Source organism: Alligator sinensis, unplaced genomic scaffold (assembly GCF_000455745.1).
Source record: "Alligator sinensis unplaced genomic scaffold, ASM45574v1 scaffold1051_1, whole genome shotgun sequence".
Lineage (NCBI taxonomy): Eukaryota > Metazoa > Chordata > Crocodylia > Alligatoridae > Alligator > Alligator sinensis.
Genome location: NW_005842473.1, coordinates 326,711 through 334,837, shown reverse-complemented (window position 1 = coordinate 334,837; position 8,127 = coordinate 326,711).

Below are 8,127 nucleotides of genomic sequence, written 5' to 3'. Positions count from 1 at the left end.
AAGCGGTAGGTTTTAAAAACACCACTTCAATTTAGGGCGAAGTAAACCCCTGTGTCATGTACATCCATGTCTTACTTGCCTCTCTGGTGGCGGGGAGGGGAGGGTGAGCTGCCGGCAGGTGGAGCGATCACTGGGCTGTGGGGAGAGGCTGGTACTTCCCTCCGCGGCAGGGGTGGCCCCCGCCCTACCTCCCGGGTAGCACCCGCCTGCAGGCACCTGGCTTGGGCGGTCCTGGGGGGGCACCACAGCTGCGGAGGGAAGAACTGGGTCCCCATGCAGCTCATGCAGACAGGCAGGCTCTAGGGAAGAAAGAAAAGAAAAAGATCAGGCTCCCCGCAATTTTTTTTTCCTTCGGTGGAGCCTGTCTTCCTGGGCCGTTGCCAGGCTGCCTGCTTGGGCAGCCTGCACAGCCCCTGAGCCGCATGGAGTTTAGTGCTTTGCTCCGCAGCTATACGGCAGCAAAGTAAAACTCCTCAGAGGTGTTTTAGTTTGCTGTGCCCCAAAGTCATTTAAGGCATGTTGTGCTGCTGTATGTGCTACAGCTGCTGGAATTAATGCACAACATGCTGCTGACACATGCAAACACCAACACCATTAAAGTGGTGCAAAAGCATGTAACCCACTTTAAAGTGTCTTGCACACATGCCCCTTGTTTTGTCTACGCACGCCCTGTATGATGTTGGGGAATGAGCACAAAATTGAGAATCAGGGAGCCCTAGGTTCATTGCATTGTACTTCTGCTTCACCTTCTACTTTGGTAAAATGAGATGTATGAGCAGTTAAGTCACAGGGCTAATGTGTGGACTAATTACATAAGTGATGTACAAGAACTCCTTTGAACATGCTAAGCACTTCATTAATGCTAAGTATCAAATAATATGATAGAAAACAATGTCAAAACACCCTGTGGTCAGGTGACTGCGTCTTTTATTCTTGGTCATAAATTCTTACATGCTTTGTAACACATAATAGGATATTCAATTCACTTATTCAAATAAGTCATAACAGAATACATAATGATATAACAGTATGTATATAATTCTATATCAGCTATATTTATATATATAAAATTATGTTAATATGGAATTAAGATTGAGAGGACATAGCAGAAATTCAGGGTAAATCACATTACAGGGTTCTTCTAACTATTACACAACCAAGCATTATAAAAACTCAGAAAATTCAGAGTTAAGATTAAAATGGAAAGAAATTCAAACATACTAAAAATAGAGAGCAACCTTAACAATGCCCTGTTATAGACTCTTCAAGCTTCTTGTATAGCTAAAATTCACCCACCTCGATCATTGACGGATGTCCGCATGGCACCAGTCTGCCTACGGTTAGTTCTGAAATAGTTAAGGAGCACCTGGAGGAGCTGGATGGGTGCAAGTCAGTAGGCCCGGATGACCTCCACCCACGGCTGCTGAAAGAATTGGCCAGTGTCATAGCTGAGCCGCTGGAACAGCTGTTCGAGCACTCATGGTGCTCCAGCCAGGTCCCTGAGGACTGGAGAAGGGCCAATGTGGTGCCCATTTTCAAAAAAGGGAGAAGGGATGAGCCAGGGAACTTTAGACCAATCAGTCTTCATAGTTTCATAGTTTAGGGTCGGAAGGGACCTAATAGATCTTCTAGCCCGACCCCCCGCCAGGGCGGGAGAACAACAAAAGAACCCTAAAAACAAAAAACGGGACTCAAATGAGTCCAGCCAGGTAGGTATCCAGCCTCTTCTTAAAGATCCCCAGGGTAGGGGCCAGCACCACCTCCCTTGGAAGTTGGTTCCAGCTCCTAGCCGCCCTAACTGTGAAGTAGTTTTTTCGGATGTCCAATCTGTACCTCCTCTCCATCAACTTGTGCCCATTACTCCTTGTTATGCCAGCGGGGGCTAGGGGAAACAGCGTCTCCCCCAAACCCTTCTGGTTCCCCCTAGTGAGTTTATAGACGGTCACCAGGTCCCCCCTCAGCCTTCTCTTGTGGAGGCTGAATAGGTTCAGGTCCCGCAGTCTCTCACTGTAGGGTCTGCCCTGTTGTCCCCGGATCATGCGGGTGGCCCTCCTCTGGACCCTCTCCATGTTGTCCACATCCCTCCTGAAATGGGGCGCACAGAACTGGACACAATACTCCAGCTGCGGCCTGACCAGCGTCGCATAGAGGGGGAGGATCACCTCCCTGGCTCTACTCGAGATGCACCTGTGGATGCACGACAAGGTCCGGTTAGCCCTGCCAACCATGACCTCGCATTGTCGGCCCATGTTCATCTTGGAGTCAATAATGACACCAAGATCCCTTTCCGCCTCCGTGCTCTCAAGTAGGGAGTTCCCCATTAGTCTTACCTCTCAACCCTCAGTGGGTTGGGACTACAGGAAACCCTCAGTATTCACAAGTTCAGCATTTGCAGTTTCAAACATTCGCGAATGCACATTAAATTTAGTGTGACACAATTTAGTCTGCAGGACTAGTCTGCACCCATAATTTAGTCTGCAGGAGCCAAGGCTGATGTCATCTTCCTGGATTTTAGGAAAGCCTTCAACACAGTTTCACACCCTATCCTCATTGGGAAACTAGCAGACTGTGGAGTGGACGCTTACACGGTCAGGTGGGTGGCCAACTGGCTTAGGGACCGCACCCAGAGAGTGGTGGTGGATGGTTCCTTCTCGGCCTGGAGGGAGATGGGCAGTGGGGTCCCACAGGGTTCGGTCCTCAGACCGATATTATTTAATACCTTCATCGGCAATTTGGACAAGGGCATGGAGAGCACCCTCTCCAAGTTTGCTGATGATACCAAGTTATGGGGCAAAGTTAGTACACCGGAGGGCAGGGAGCAGATGCCGGCTGACCTGGACAGGTTGGATCAATGGGCAGAGAGAAATAGGATGCAATTTAATCAAGATAAATGTAAGGTACTCCACCTGGGAAGGAGGAACCCCCAGCACACCTATAGGTTGGGGAGTGTCCTTCTCAGCAGCTCGGAGGCAGAGAGGGATCTTGGAGTCTGTAACAGGGGGCCTACTCAGGGCTGATCTCCGTGGCCTGCCCACCTATTCCTGGGCCAACCGCCCGCCTTCTTTTCTGCCACGCCTTGATGTTAATTGATTCATTGATAGATGTCAATTAAGCGGGAGGCTGCCCATTTTGGTGCCCCGATGCCAGGGGGCGCTCTCTGCGGCTCCTTTCCTCCCCTATACCGTAGCCCAAGCCTCGCACATGGCATCTTGGTGTTTACATCCTCACCGGCCCCCATGCTGGGCCCCAGAATCATCCTAACAGGACCCCTCCATGATCCCTCCAATCAGACAGCCTCTCCACCTTCATTCGGGCTACCTAGCCCCCCAAAACCATTTTCCCCTCTCGGGTGTGGTCCCCCCGGGACCTCTGGCTACTAGCCCTGGACCACCTCCAGGCCAGTCGGGACCCCAAGCCCCCGGCTCTTGGGCATCCCTCGCAGTGGGCCCCTGGCCCTTTTGACCCTCCTGGTCCTGGCCCCAGCATGGGCCAGTCGAGGGTACTCTCTTGTTTGGGTCGGGTCTCTATCCCCTCACTCTCTCCCAGGGTCCGCCCTCTGGGCCCTTCACAAACACAGGGTTACCCACCCGGTGGTGGGGGCAAGGGGTTAAGGCTCCCTGACCCACCTTTCACCGGGGTGGTAACTGGCCAGGCATTTCCTAGGGGCTCCCACGCCACTGAGAGCCCCACCAGGCCACCCACTCCCGGCAGGGTGCAGTTTTGGGTCAGGACCAGGACCAGGACCAGGACCAGGACCAGGACCAGGACCAGGACCAGGACCAGGACCAGGACCAGGACCAGGACCAGGACCAGGACCAGGACCAGGACCAGGACCAGGACCAGGACCAGGACCAGGACCAGGACCAGGACCAGGACCAGGACCAGGACCAGGACCAGGACCAGGACCAGGACCAGGACCAGGACCAGGACCAGGACCAGGACCAGGACCAGGACCAGGACCAGGACCAGGACCAGGACCAGGACCAGGACCAGGACCAGGACCAGGACCAGGACCAGGACCAGGACCAGGACCAGGACCAGGACCAGGACCAGGACCAGGACCAGGACCAGGACCAGGACCAGGACCAGGACCAGGACCAGGACCAGGACCAGGACCAGGACCAGGACCAGGACCAGGACCAGGACCAGGACCAGGACCAGGACCAGGACCAGGACCAGGACCAGGACCAGGACCAGGACCAGGACCAGGACCAGGACCAGGACCAGGACCAGGACCAGGACCAGGACCAGGACCAGGACCAGGACCAGGACCAGGAGCCTCCTTACTATCCCCTACAGCTCCTCCCTTACCTCCAGATTGTTCTCAGCAGCCCTCCCACCAGGCAATGTTGCTGCCTGCTCTCCAGCAGCCAAACTGCCCTGTTTATATAGGCAGCCCTTAGCTCCAAAATGGCTGCCCTCGTCAGGCACCTGGTGGCTGCCAGCTCCAGGCCCTTAAAGTGGCAGGCACACACAGTGCCTTGCCACAGAGTCATAATTGACTCGAAGATGAACATGAACCAGCAGTGTAACAAGGACATCAACAAGGCCAATCGCACCTTGTCATGCATTAGCCGGTTCATGACTAATAGATCAAAGGAGGTGATGCTCTCCTTTGATGCGGCACTGGTCAGGCTGCAGTTGGAGTAGTGTCCAGTTCTGGGTGCCGCAACTCAAGAGGGACGCGGGGAATCTCGAGAGGGTCCAGAGGAGGGCCACTCGCATGATTAATGGCTTTCATGATAGACCCTACGGGGGGAGGTTGAGAGAGCTGAATCTCTTCAGCCTTCACAAGAGATGGCTGAGGGGAGATCTTGTGGCCGCCTATAAATTTATTAGGGGAGGTCAATGGGGAATAGGGGAAGCGCTGTTTACTAGGGCGCCTCAGGGAGTGACTGGGAATAATGGGTGTAAACTAGTTGAGAGTGGATTTAGGTTAGATATTAGGAAGAAATGTTTCACAGTAAGGGTGGCCAGGATCTGGAATGGGCTTCATAGAGAGGTGGTGCTATCACCTAGCTTGGAGGTCTTCAAGAGGAGGCTAGATAGTCACCTGGCTGGGGTCATCTGACCTTGGTCCTCTTTCCCACCAGGGGCAGGGGGTTGGACACGATGATCCATTGTAGTCCCTTCTGACTCTACAATCTATGAATCTATGAACTGGTATGTTGTGTATCAGAAATATTCTTATATAATAAAGGGCTTAGTCCATCTGTCTGCCTGTCCGTAAGGCTCTTGGAGCACTCTGATTGGTTAGCAAAACAACCAATCAGGGTGTGGAGCATTCCACCACCTCCAAGGAGCAGGGCCGGAAGGTGAGGGCAGCAGCGCTGGAGGCTGCAGCGGCATGGGGTGCTGGGAGAGGGGGACAAAGGTGATGGCGGGGCAAGCTTCCCCTCCCACTCCTGGGAGGTAGCGGTGGCAGCATTCTGTCCCCCTGCCCCCCGTCATTCTTGATGTGCAATTGGCTAGTTTAAATATATTTATTCAAAAATAATGTTTTTTTTTCCTTTTTATTCTTCATAATGGAACTTTGGGCGGGGGGGGGGGGGGGGGGGGGAAAAAAAGTCTTCATATGGGAATTGTGGGGGGGGGGGGGGGGGTTAGCAGAAAACTTACATTTGCCTTGTGCCCTGTAATAACATGAGAAGAAAACAAATGTGTTATGACTTAAAAAAATCAACAGAATCATATTTCTACATGTACGTCAGCCTAAGTTACTGCTACTCTTAACCTTCACACTTAACCTTAATGTAGCCTTTCGCGTTAAAATTTTCTTGAGATGTTAAAGTAAAAACGTTGTTCATGAACAGCATACACATTTAAAGATAATGATACCATGGGCAGACAAAGTTCTTTGGGTGAATCTGATTTTTTAGACCAACTTAAATAGTTGAAAACATTTTCTTAGCAAGCTTTTGGGTTTAAAAACCCTTCGTCAGACTGAGGAAACATCTGCAGTATGCAGATATTTTTCCGGATTAGGTCCAATCCTACTGCGATAGAACTAGAATTCTGCCATTTGACTACAGCGAGAGAAACCTGGGCACTCAAAGACCCAAGTCAAAAAAAACCCAAGAGCCTAAAAATATGACTCTCAGTGGGATATTATCTTCAGTAGCTTGTATATCAGATTTTATTGTGCAATAGAAATTCGTGTAGTTTCATAGAGCACAAATGTGCATTCAAAATATTATCTACGTGTTTCTCCTCTTAGTACCAGAGAATAAGAGTCTATGGGCGTGTGTAGGTGAAACGGAGGTCCTAAACTGAAGCAGTATGGTTTTAAAAACACCACTTCAATTTAGGACGAAGCAAACCCCTATGTCATGTACACCTGTGGCTTACCTGCCTCTCCAGTGGCAGGGAGGGGAGGGTGAAGTATGCAGATGCTTCCCCAGCCTGACGAAGGATTTTTAAATCCAAAAACTTGCTAAGAAATTTTTCCTAACTATTTAATTTGGTCTAATAAAAGATATCAGATTCACCCAAAGAACCTTGCCTGCTTATGTCCTCAGATCAGCACAGCTACAACCTACACCCCTGTTACCATGGGGTATTTTTAATAATTTGGAGAGAAGAGGTATTAAACTTACATCAATAATTGTGATTTTAACTTTCATAGCCAGATTCACCAGTATGCTTTTGGCTGATTTTCTCTCCCATAGTAAAAGCACCCAGAGCATATTAGCCAGTTGAGCAAGCTTAACAGCTACTTCTTTGTGCCAGATCAGCACAAAACATCCACCAGAGACAACCTGTGCCTTCCCTCTTCTTCACCGTCCTGTCTCCTGTTTCCCTGTGTTTGCCTACCTCCGAAGTTATCCTGCACAACCCTTCATTCTCCTGGATGAGCACACATGAACCCTCATTTCTCTTCCCGTGTGACATGCCTGTTCTATAGGCCTGGCACAATGGGAAGCATTGAAAGGATGCTTAGGCTATTGACTAGTGTTGCTTTTCATAAATGAAAGTTTGTCCCCCAAAATACCCCTTTTCAGAATGGCTGTTGTCTGTCATTTTTTTAATAGGACTGTCTTGTGAAAGATGGGGGGCCTAGTACACTGTGCAGAGGGCAAAACACTGAATCCCATTGAGAACAACAAGAGAAACTCTTTTCAAAATGGCTATTAGCTGCTAAAGCTTCAGTTTCTTTCAAAGCAAAGGAAGATGGCAGCCATTTTGTAAGAGGGTCATTTTTTGTGCAACTCTGAGTGCATCTACACATGCCACTGACTGCGCATTTGGTACTGCACAATCCTGGCAGCGCACGGTTATTTTTAGATGCTACGTTGCAAGCTATGGTGGCATAGCGTCTTGTGTAGACGTGCCCTCTGTGTAGCAGATCATCTTTTACTGAAAGATAGATTTTAGTTATGAAGAACAATCGGGGAAAAAGAACTAGTCATCCCCCCTTCAAAAAAGGTCTGGGTTTAAGATGTCAGCGAGTATAAATAATATCAGAAGTTTGAAAACTCTGTTATTCTGTTGCTGAGATCATTAGGGGCAAAATTAGTCTAGCAGTGGGAGTTGAATTTTTTTAAAAGACATATTTTAAATTGGTTATATTTCTAAACTAATTACTTGTAAATTTTGAAAAAGTTTAGTCTGGTTGGTAGCCTGAGGAATGATATGTTGTACTTTCCACATCTAACAGGGAATGAATCCCTACCTTAAGTGGAAAACTCCACTCAGCCGTAACCACGGAGTCACTACAGATGCCTCCAGAATATTCAGTAAATGCACAAGCTCCAAAACTTCAAGCTATATTTATTTTATAACAACTGTAACTTGAATCCAATTCTTTCTTCAAAACAAGGATTCCCTCTCTACTGTGTATATATGCAGGAGCATGTGTATGTAATACATGTGTGCATGCTGTACACACACTTCTTTTTGTTCAAGCAAATCAAAGCACAGTTTGCTCACTGTATATGTCTACATAGCAGCTGCTTTATTAGCAGGCACTTTGATGCCTCTTTTGAGCTCAGCAGTCAAATGCAGCTGTTCATTAGCTGCATAGGATATTGCTCTTTTATGAGGAAGGTGTGTTGTAATTGGCTGCAGGGTCTGTATTTTTTGGATTGGTTCAAAAATATTTTTCTGTTTTAATAGATCTGATTGGCA